Below are 12,331 nucleotides of genomic sequence, written 5' to 3' on the forward strand. Positions count from 1 at the left end.
AGCAGCAGGGCAAGGATCCCCTGTAAAAGGGGATTCTGGCATTTTCTAAGCTCTCCGGGAGCAGCCACTGCCACAAGTGTCTCGCAACAGCCACCCCCGCAGGGACGCCGATGGCTCTTCGGCAGTGATCTTTCAGCGCTGAGTCAGGAAGAGGTGCTCTCCAGGCTGAATCACAGCAGCAATCCCAGCGTGTGCCTGGCAACCTGCTCATCCAGGTGTGGGTCCCACTGGGCTTTGGTCACTTCAGCTGAACCATTCAAGTGAACACAATGTCCATGTTTTTTAAATGAAACCTGCTCCTTCTTCCTGTCGGTCTACTGCACTTCCAGCTGTCCCCATGTGTCTGCTAAGTGCTAGGACCGTCACGGATAGATGACCCAGGATCATGGTTTTCATCCCCCAGGAGTACCAGCTGCTGTCCGGAGGACCAAGTGGCCCAAGTTTCTGGTTTGGTCCCTGTGATGCCACTGCTGTCTTGTGTGGGCATCATAAGCCTGCGGGGATGTGCAGAGCAGCTTGTCCTCACCCTTTCTGCAGTGATGCTCTATCACTCTGCAGGTAACTGTTGCTGTGTGTCTACTCAGGTGCTGATCTTGCAGACTGAGCCAAGGGTGGATGAATTTCTTTTTAAACAGAGGCTATGCAGAGGCAGCTGTGAGGCCCTGCCATTGAACAGCATCTCTTGTTTCGCAGGAATGTAAAAGCCAGATGATTTCTCAATGTGCCCAGCTAAGATAATACTGAATAATCTTGTTTGCATTTTAATTTCCCAGCCCTGTTGGGAAAAGCTGATACACCACCATTCTCCCCCTCTGTGGGTGGTGTGTGCCTGTGAACATGCTCATCGGAGGGTAGCGCTAGCAGCAGTTGGGCTTACCCTGTCTGCTGCCCTGTCTGCAGGGAGTGGCAGGATCAAAGTGACATCGAGATCTCCAGGGACAACTCCAGGATGGCTGGGAGACCATTGGTGCTGTGACGGTAAAGGTTGACCCACCAGCTGGAAGGCGCAGCAGGATACTTGGCTTCTCTTCTTGGTGTGCCTCGCGGAGACTGGATACGAGCGGCGGCCGCCTCCTGTCCCCTCCCTGGCGAGGCTTTCCTGTGGTGAGAAAATGCCCAGCTCCGTCTGGCTGTTTTTCCCGGCTCGTGGAGCTGAGTCATTGCTGTTATTCCAGGAGAAGGTTCATTTGCCCCCAAACGGTCTCTCTCCCTGTGCGGTGAAGCCTGTGTCCCTCTCAAGACTGCTGTAATTTTCTTCTCGTGAATCCATGGGTTTCTTTAGCTGAGGGATTTGTTTGCCATTCATATATCCCTGTTCCATAAAAACAGCCGCTTCTCTCCAGGGCAATGTTACACCTTTGTTCATGGATCAGGCCGATGCGTGTGTGAGAGACCATTCCATGCAGCTGAGCATGGCAGTAAAACCCATCCTTGGTTCCCCACCAGAGGAGCAGGCACTCCTTGGGGCCTGAAGTCATCCCATGGGCTCCCAAAAGTTCAGGCTACGTGCAGGGGAAGGATTTCTGCTTTTGGAGGAGCAGGTGTGCAGATGAAAACAGTGTTGGGTTGTGACCCCATCCTGGTATAAGCGTACCTCTCCCTTGGCCCAGGCAGTCCAGCCTCACTAGAGAGGTGCCAGTGTCCCCGAGCCTGACCCCACTGCCATTGCCCTGGCAATGCTCTCTGCATTTGTTTGCCTTTCCTCAAGACAACATACCACGGACTAAGAAAGTCTCATCTGTTTAATTCCTTGCTTGCACTGTTATGTACTTTACCAAATGTGTGGGACCAGCATATCTCCACCCTTTTACCCAGTGAGGGGAATAGCTACTTCTTACCAGCTTGAGCCAATACGGTGGGCACTGGTGTAGGGTCCTGCAAGCCTGCCCCTTCCAACTTTTTTTTTTTTCCTCCACCCTGCCTGTCTGTCTTGGAACTCTTTCCTTTCTCTGGAAAGCTGTGGAAATAACCGAGTGTTTGCAACAATTTTCTAGAGTCCGTTTCCTCAGAGAGCTGACTAAAGGTGAATAGGAGAGAATCTAATTGCATCCATGCTTTTATCTCCTTCTGAGGCACCATGATTTGCCAGGAGAACAAGAAAATCCTGGATTCTGCAGGGTCAAGGAAACTTCTCTTATCTCCCTTGTTAAACAGAAGTGGCAGCTCTCACTGTGTTGATAACACTGTTGGTGTCAGCAGAGTTGTACCAGGGCGAATTTGGCCCAGTTTGTGTCAAGCACGTGAGAAGAGATGGGCAAGGCTCTCATCAGCAGACACCCCGCAAAGGGAGAGCTGGGCAGACACAGCCACCGATGCCGGGGCTGCGCTGTCCCATCCCATGCAGAACAGCAAACGCAGCTGGTGAATCACAGGCTGAGCATCGCTCAGCATCGATAAGGATGCAGGAAGGTTTCTCCCAGCAGCTGCTGTGCTGCAGGGCAATGCCGCGGTGGTGGGGCGGGATGTTGCTTCTGCCAGACGCGCAGGCCTTGCGTTGCCCGCACGCCTCGCAGGCGGCAGGAAGATGGCAGCTTTCTGCCTCGTACTTTCATCCTGTCCCTTAAGAAGATGTTGTTTCTGCCTTTCTTTCTCTTGCTGTTTTACAGCCAGGCTCTTCTCACTTACCTCTGAGCTCTGGAGGGGGTTGGCTGGAGACATCCCCATGGGGGGTGCCAGGACCTGCCAGAAGATCCGCTGTGGCAGAGGACACCAGCTCCCGTGTCCAGTGGGGGTGGGCTCGGGGTCTTGTCATGCACCCACACTCAGCCCCGTCCAGGAAAGTGAAGGCTGCTGAACGCTGCAGACAGGTGAGACATCTCCTGTGATGCACAAGGACAAGCCCTTGTGTTTTCCTCACTAACCTCCATCTTTGTCTCGTGTATTTTTCTAAGCAATCTCTATGGAAACAGGTACCGTTTGTAATAAAGCCTCTGTTTTTCACTTTGCTTCGTTGCTCTCGAGGAAGGAGGGGGGCAGAGACCTATAGAGGGCAGATGAGGTTTAGGCAGGGAGAGGTATTTCAGCTGCCTTGGCACAGAGGGGAGCAGCCTTAGCATCCCTTGGTCCTGCCCTCGCTGATGGGAGACAGAGGCTGAGTTCAACCAGACCCCTTCTTGGCTACCTCAGTTTTGGTGAGGACTCGATGCCTGGTTTGCACAGCCCTTCTTCCTGTCCCAGTTGGATGGAGGGGAGTACTGTGGTGTTGAATGGGGGATGTAAATCATTCTTGCCCAGAGTTAATAATGCAGGTTTCATGTCTCCCCCAGTGACCTACCAGCCCTACTGAACCTTGGCTCTCTTGAAGGTCACCCAGTGCTAGTCCTGTCCCGGTGTCCTGACAGCACCCACCGTGACATTGCTCTGAGGTCCACGGGAGCCACCTCCGCTCTAGCTGCGGTGCGGGGGGAGCGGGAGCTGCAGGGTGTGACGCAAAGGGGCCGGAAAGCACCACGAGACAGAAGGATGCACGAGCCCCCGCCTTCGTGGGACGCTGCAGCTCCGTCATCTCGCAGAGCTTCCTGCCCGCAGCCCGTTCCCAGGCTCGTGAGCTTTCTAACTTGTTTGTTTATTTTGGGGAGGGAGGGGGATGTTTTAGGAGCTGAGAGAAGAATATTTTAAAGGAGGAATTCGGTGCCAGATTGGCATCCTCTGCATCAGACAGAGCAGTGTACCAAAGAGTGTTCAGAGCTGCAGGAGGAAACTGTGTTTGTCAGCTCCTTCTGCTGCGAGTCGCCCTTGATATTCAGCAACCCCGGGTTTTTCCAGGGGCTGCACTGGCTGCAGGGGCTATTAAATCCAAAGCAACTTGCAGCAGACTAATACTCGGATCCTGGGTTTTTTTCAGGACGCTCTAAGCTGTTTCTGTTTTCCACCCAGACACAGTGAACTGAGCCTTGAATCAGACGTAATTGGGCTTTGGCACAAAGATGAGTCCATGGCGGCACCTGGCCCTCTGGGTCTGGAAGGACATCTTCCACTCTGACCAGAAGCTGGTGTCCTCTCCCCACTGAGACCTGGTCCTGCTGCCCATCACACTGGCCAGGGTCTCCTTGGCCCACAGAGGATGGAGGGATGTCTTTTAAGAGATCTCTCTTCCTCCTCTGCTTTTCTTAAGTAATTCCTTGTGCTCAGCCCAAACCAGCCATGTGTAGTCACCCTGCAGCTAGGGCTTGCTCCAGTTGAAATCCATCTCACCCGTTCCCCTACCTGCTCCGCCAAGAGGCACAGCTGGAGCTGTCCGGACTGATGTTTGGAGATTGTCAGCTCCAGGGTGCTCCAAGGACACCAAGCATGGAAAATGGTCCCTTCCCATTGCTGTTTCTGGGAGAATTATATTTGCTTTAAGAACAGGGATTCAGACTATAATGCCAATGGTGCTTCCTTCCAAAAGGAGTCAATATTACAGAGTCTTTGTGGTTGTGCTAGAATTACAATACGTGATTACTGGGGTTGAAACACTGGTTAATTACCTAGTCATTTGTTGTAATGCTCCCAATTAGCTTGTGAAAGCGTAGCAAATGCATTACTTCACACCTGTTTTTAATGGTTTATACAAGGTTATTCATAGATAGTAGAAGATAAACAGTGTTGCATGTCGTATTGGGGTGGTATAGCACTTTCCTGCTTCCTTGGGTGTCCTTTCTTAGCCTTAGGAAGACAGGAATTCATACAGGAGGTGAGGTAAGCACCTTGATATGATTCATTTCACATCCAAGCTGATCACATCACCCTGGATGTGATTCAGTCAAGCATGGCCTTCACGGTAGGCATGGGAGCCTGTCAAACCCCATGGCAATGCCAGCAAGGTGGGATGGTTCAGCCTGCTGGGGAAACTGGTTGAAAGGAGGTCCTGCAGCATCTCCCACCTTTCTGAGCCTTGTTGAGCATAGTTATGCCAGCCTCTTGGTGTCAGGGAGTAGAAGAAGGGTTTTCATGCCCAGGGAGAGGGGCCAGCCTTCACCCAGCCCCACTTCTCCTTGCCGCCTCTGTGCACCGCCTGATTTCATGCCCACAAGAACACGCGCATCAAGGCAATGTTTGCCCATACAAGTGCCTGTTTGCCCACACAACACATTTGTACATCTGGCTTGGCAGATTGGTGCACATGAAAAAATGGGCAAGAAAACATTGAGGCCTGGATGGCAAATTGGGTCTGTTTTTTCTTTCATTTTTTTTGAAGGTGCTGCTCACAGTTACCTGGTTACAGCTGCATTGAAATGTGCCCTTTGGGAGAGCTTTGGCTTCCAGACATTGCGCTCCAACAGTCTAAATTTTGTCTCCATGTTTGGTGCAGTAGGTCACCTAAAATATTTGTTAGCTTTTTACCCATAAAGCTTTCTCGTGACCCTTTCCTGAAGTTTGTGTCTCAAGATATGTCCCTCCTGCAAGGCCTTTAGTCCCTTTCCCGTGCTAGCCCAAAGCAAGCTGGTCTGTCAGCACAGGACATACAGTCTGAGGAAGGACACTAACTCAGGTCCTAGACCTAAGCCTGGCATGTTCGTGTGATGAAGCCCTAAGGGACAGTGATTTAAAGCAAGCTGCCCTGCTCAGGGCAGGTTCAATCTGCCCATACAGATGCCAGGAGGCAGCTTTAAGCTGCCAATAACTTGGTTGTGTGTCTGGACCCAAGGGTGTATATAAGAAGGACAGGCAACAAGGAACCAGAGCATCTTCTCCAGTCTCAACTGAGTGCCAATGGCTGTTGCGATGTGCAGCAACAGAGACCTGGCAGGGCCAGCACTGGCTGAAAGGTGAGTGTTTCTGGACGTGGCTTTCTTGACTCACTCCATCTCCCATTTAACCCTCTTTTAAGCAGAGGTCTGTGGGCAGCTGTCTGCAATGGCTGAGACAATACATGGATATCTAGGTGCAGCTCCCCATCCAATTTCTCTGCTCAGCAAAGAGGCGCTTGAGAGATTATTCCACCGCTTGAGAGATTATCCCAGCAAGGGTGATGGTTTTTAATCACAATGGCCATGAAAGTCTCCATTATTTATCTCCAAGCTGCTTAGTGGTAAAGTGGATAGAGAAGGAAGCCACACTTCCTGCTCAAAGAGTGTGTGGGAATACCTTTTCAAATGTTAATTTCTCATGTTTTTCAAAAAGCTACCCAAAGGCACTGGTCCGAGTAAGCAGCCTGTGCATATTCAAACCAACTAGCTTTTAAAAGTCTGCAAAGATGTTTGGGGGGAATAAGGAGGGGTGGGGAATAAGACAGAGCTCCAGGAAAAAACCTGCCACAATTTCCCCCACTTCAAAGTTAAAATTAGATGTGCACATTTCCCTCTTCTCTGATGTACCTCCCTCCAGGGAAATAGGTGATGAATGCAAAAGCCCGGAGGGAGCAAGATCAGCCAAGGAGTTCCCCTCCAGCAATGCTAATGAACACCCTTCTCCCAAATCCTTCACTCCAACGGCACCCATCATCAAACCCCAACCGACTGGTAAATGGTAAAACCACCAGGCAGGGCTGGTGTGGGCTGGCTTTGGACAAGTGCCCAACAGATACAAAAAGCCACACATCCTCACTTCTGTTTTGCATCCAAGGCAATCTGGTTCCCCAATATTAAATTGTACCACTGTGAAATTCATCAGCTTCCATGACTTTATTATTGATAAAAACCCTTCCTAAAAGAGCTGCCCAGGCAATATGTGGCTAATTGGCTGTTGTTAATACGTATCCTAGGGTTTTTTGTTGTAACTTTTGCTTTAAAAACAACAACAAAAAAGTAATGTGTGATTTTAATGCAGATTTGAAAGAAAAGAAAAAAAAAAATCTCTTGGGTCTGTACCCACCACAAGTTTTAAAGTGCAGAATCTGTGTCTGTTATTGAATAAGAAATGCATGCTGACTGCCAAATTTCAGCTTGAAAGCAGCCAGAAGCTATCTGGGGAAAAAAAATGTTTTGCAAATACCTTTTGTAATTGTAAAAATAAAAAAACCAACCTCAAACCAGAAAGAATTCACCAGTTATTAACCCTTAAAAAATATGGGAACTTGTATAACTCAGAGTCCAGAAGTGACATCTAAGCTGAACAAACTCTTGAAAACATGAATTTATAGTTTGCATCTTATTCCTCACAGCCAAGCAGTTTTATAGCCAATGTCTCTTCATCCCAAGTGCTCAAGAAAGAACAGAAAATGCCTCAAGCCTGGCAGTAAATGCGGTGAGGGGATATGGATCCTGCTGTCCCCAAGTACAAATTCCCCCATTTGTAAGGGTTTGGTTAACTCTCATTTTGGCCAGCCCTGGAACAATAATGTCCTTTCTTCGTCTGGAGTTTGTCACTATTGGACACGCAGCTCCCAAGAGAACCATCTGATGGTCTTTTCTTCCCTCTTGCTTTTCCCTTGGCCAAGCAGTCCTGGGAAGAGATGGGGATGCTCAGTGGAACCCCTCCCTGCTTGCTCCTCCACAGTTCCTCCACAGTAATGAAACGCAAGAAGAGTTTTTCCACTGAAGAACAAGAAATCTGCAGCAATTGGAAAGAGGGTGGAGATATCTCAGCTGGACTGTGACCCTGAGCTGTGCTGTGGGTGTACTTACAGCTAGGTGAGCATCCCTTTGCACCTCGGTGAGCGGGCGTCTGCATCAGGCAACATGGTTCAGGAACTGCATGGCCCCGTCGTGGTCAATTGACTGTGTCTATCTGCGACAGCTCCTGAATTCAGAGTCAATTAAGGTAAGGGGTTTGGGGTTTAACAGGTACACCTCTTCCCCATCACAGCACCCCAAGTGCGGGGCCACACAGCTGATGCTGATATGCGTCCTTTTGCCCTCACTCTCCTTGGGAGCCCCTCCTGACGGTCTGGATTTGCAATCCCCACCCTGCTATCAAGCCACTTAATGCACAAAAAAAATAAGTCTTCGTGATGCACAAAGCAAAGGAAATCACGGGGAAAAGCTCTTCAAAACATGCATTTTCTTACAAATGAAGAATTTCACGACCTAGTGGAAAGTACAAACAATACTGGAGCAGGCATTCGTAATATTTGGTGCCTGGTTTGTATAGTTACTGCAGCTAATATCCCCAAATAAATACTTCCATGACTAATCCCTTGGAAAGAAAAACACAAAGAAAGAGGCTGTCACATGAAGCAAGATGATTTTGATGTTTGTTTTGTATTTATAAACACAAATTCTGCCTATTGGGTTGTGTAACATGCTTAATCTAAAACCCTGTTAGTCTCTTGCTAGGTAAATATGTGTTTGCTTTCTGTCCTCACCCCATCCCTCTATCCTTCCCCAAAAGCCAACCAAGAAGTCCTTATCCTCCTCTCTGAACTCAGGCAAACCTCTGCATATTTCGCTGAGGATCTAGAGGTACAAAGTCTTAAATTCTAGAAATAATTGCAATTTCATTCAATGTGATTAAACTATGGAAATTTTCTCCTTGGGATTCTTTTGCATAACAGCAACAATAAAACCCCATAAAGAAAAAAACAAAACCTGTTGGCGTCATCAGAACCTAAAAATAACAGGAAGATGACTGCTGGTGCCAGAATGATACCAAACAAAATCTATTATTGAATTAGATTCTTTCCAATTGTTGTTCTTAGGAATATATTTCCCTTTTCCCCTCGGGGTTTGTTTGGAGCCAAGGTATTCTGCCTGCCAGTGCCATTCCAGCACTCAAATTAACAAGAAGTGATGTCTCTTACAGTAAAAACCAATATCTATTAAAATATTGATGAAGGCGAATAAGCTAAGGAGTTTGTGGTGTCTGGTTTCTAGCTGGCAGTCAGGGGATAACTCTGAAGGGAGGGGAGAGCTGCACAGCCTCACCCTGCTGCCACAGCCAGGATGAGCCTCTCATTCCCAGAGGATAGACCTGATGTCCCAGGAGCAAGGAGCTAGAGAAGCCTGAAGCACCTCCAGGTACTGATGTAGCTTACAGTGTCTTTGGAGCACCTGGCACTCTTTCCTCCCTGCTTTTCTTCCACTGCCAGATCAGAAGTGTCTCTTTTCTCTCTGGTGTAGGTTTAGAGGCCCTGCTTGCTGAGCTTTGCTGTCCATTCATTTAAAGGGTTTAACTTTTTATTTATTTTCCCCCTCTTTCATTATAATTAAGCACCTACCAATCTTGTTTCATGGTAGCTGAACATCTTGGTGACGGTGGGACTTTCTGCTATGATGGAGAAGGGACTTTATCCAACAGGTCAGCTTTTATAGCTTAATCTACACCTCTTTCCTGCTCTAGTATCTTAGCATTATTTTAGGGGGCTCCTGACATCATTTGCCACCATTTCTTAGAGTATTTCTTCATTTCTGGCATTGCTGCCCCACCATTACCGTTATCTTGACCAGCAAAAATGCATTGATTGCTGACACCGCAGTGAGGCCCTCTTGAAATGCAGGCTGCGCTTTCATTAGCTTAGTGGCATGCACTTAATCTGCTGTCCCGCCCTGAATTTATCTAACCATGTCATCTTCAACTGTAAGGATTCCCTGACCATTATATTAACGCTGCTGGCATCCTTCTCCTCTCTGCCGCGGCTGCTGATTTTTCTTACGGCACAACATTTCAGGCCCTCCATCAGACTGGAGCTTACCCTTTGCATCTCCGCTGTCACAAGTGAACTTAGTTCTGCAGACATGGCGATGCTGAACAGACCCACCATGAGGGCTGGAGGAGTCCTTGTCTTCAACCCAGGATCAGAAAAAACATCCATATTACACAGCATCCTCTCTTCAGCTTTCCTGCACTGATGAGAGGTACGTGAGGTGACCAAAAGCTGGTGCCGTCCAGCAGTGCAGGCAGGGTGATCCCACTGTTAGCATTAACACCACTGACCTGCTTTACCCTAGGTGGTTTTCTGATAGCCAGTGAGCACATTGGATGCGATGCCTTCAGCTCCACCATCCAGACCCGCTCTAAATGACATAATCCGGGCTGGAAGGAGCCATGTGTTTTCCTCTACATGCAGCTACCGCTGTGCTTCCAAACATGTCTCTCCTCTTTCCTTTTTTTGTACAGTAACTTTGCACACACAAATGTCAAACAGCAGCTGTTTGGCCAGCATTTTGAAAAGCAACTAGTGATTTTAGCTGCCTTAATTTTGAAGCTAGGGCTTCCACTCCACACAGTTTAAAAGGCTTCTTTTTCTTTTCTAGTAGCTGCAGATATTTTTACTTATTTCCTTTGTAAATGTGAACCGTGGATACAGTCAGACCTTATCAGGCATGAGCGTCTTTGAGGTCTCCCCTTGTAGAAAGAAAATGTCATGTGCCTGTCAGAGCCAAGTTATCCAGGGCTTCTCCTACTTCAATTAAGCATGAGCAAACCTATAATGTGTCAGAGCCTGCACTAGGTAAACAACATGCTGGATAATTTTGGAGGTCACTTCAATGCTGTGTTTGAAAACTTGAGCAGGAAGCTGTGCTAAGAAGGGTTTCTTGAAAAGTCTTTCACTGCTGTTTGAGCCATCCCATCCCCAGAACCTTTTCTGGTGTTTTGGCCCCTCTTGTCTCTGGCTGGAGCCTGAATTAAAAGGGACATGCATAGTTTTTGGAAAAAAGGACTGAAGCCACAAGTCAGATCAAGGCTTTGAATCCTCCAAAGTGTCCAAAGGAAGCCTGAAAAATGCAGCTGAAGAAATTGATTTTTAGGGTACAGATTTCATCTGCTGTAGCTGAAAGGTCACTTGTTAATAACTTGGGGGTTTTGCCATGTGTCCAGAACAGACCTCTAAGCTTGCAGTGCAGGGCTGCTGTTTTTCCAGTAGACGGTTAAGAGCCGAAAGGAATGGAATTCAACAGGTGTCCCCTCAGGACCAAATTAGGTGCACTTGGTGAATGAAGTGCTATTCACCAGGGAAAAAGCTCCAGGATATTGTTTTTTTTGTTTTGGTTTTTTTTTTGGTCCCCTTATTTGATGATACAAGAGTAAAAAATAGGTTTTGTAGCTGCGCTGGAAAGCATTAAAACAGAAGTCCTAACTGCAGAGATGGAATTGCTGCACCAAGTTAGCTGTGGACAGCCATGGTGGTGTGCTCCCACAAAGAAGGTGTGGGGGAAGGGTTAAGCCTGTGTACTTCCCAAGGTAAAGCCAAGTATCGCACTGAGAGCACCTTCAAAGGGTTTTGCTGATACCCCAAAGCGCAAAGGAAAGCCTGTCAATATCATTCACCTTTTGACTACAATCAGCACCAGGACAAAGTGCCCCAGAGATCAGCTCCGTATTTGTCACCCTCCCGAGGATGGAGGCAGGGCAGCGACTGTGCAGTGTGCGGGTAAACCCCATTCATCACACACCAAGTCGTCTTCTGTCTAATCCTTTCTTCTTCCATGCATGGCTAAATGATTTCATTGCAGCAAGGCAGTTGTCCCTGATAACATGATAGCAGGCGAACGCTTGGCTGGCTTATGTCAAACCTCAGAAAAATGAATTTTAAAGAAGTGTCGCTATTAATTTATCCACTTCTCATGAAATTCATCTTGTTAATCCTTGCTTCTCAAATACCTTTTTTTGGTGGGCTTGACTTCAGCCCAAACCTAGGCTGCTCAGAGGGTGCACTGCCTGCCACTTCTTTGCCACAGGGACTGCCCCAGGTCAGCAGTTGAGGGAGGGAGTAAGTGGGGAGATCTGATAACAGACTGCCCATTTGTAAAAATCATGCTCACCATACATGGGCTGGGTGGGAGAAGAAGTAGTAGGCTTAAACAATAGCAAAGCAGATGCAGTTTGAACATGGCAGAGGAGGGAAAGAAAACATGGTCGTGGTAGGTATAGGGTAAATGCTAGAGCAGATTGTGGGAGACATTACAGAGGCTGCGTCTGAAAAGTTTGTGTGGAGCCTGTTAAAATTCTCTCTTTGGAGCAGATTTAGGTGTAGACAACCATGTTCTTATGTTAGAGAGGTGAACTACTGGACCTCTGCTGTTCACTTCAGCCCTATTTTTTATGATTTTTGTTGTATTGCTGTTGGAGAGCAGGAAGAATAAAAGGGAAAGCCTGACTTCTCTTATAAAACTAGAAGTAAATGCATAACACAGCTTAATTGAAATTACTGACTTCCCCAGACAAGCTGGATGTAACTCAATCAACAGTGATCTGGCTAATACAGAAAAATGACTTGCAATATCCAGTGCTCACAGATCAGAGCACTGAGGATGGAGTAGTGACACACCAATAGCTAATCTCCGTGGGGAAAGAAGACCACATAGATTTGCTGCTGACACAATAAGGATAACTTGAGGAAAAAACAAAACCCAGTAGTTCAACCCTAGAGCAGGAAAAGGAGGGGATGAGGAACTGGCTTTAATGGCACCATCCCTCGGGTTTTGTTTCTTTGTTGAGTTTCTTGAGCAGTTCCCTGCTCTTCTGGACT

Source organism: Accipiter gentilis, chromosome 8, assembly GCF_929443795.1.
Source record: "Accipiter gentilis chromosome 8, bAccGen1.1, whole genome shotgun sequence".
Classification (NCBI taxonomy): domain Eukaryota; kingdom Metazoa; phylum Chordata; class Aves; order Accipitriformes; family Accipitridae; genus Astur; species Astur gentilis.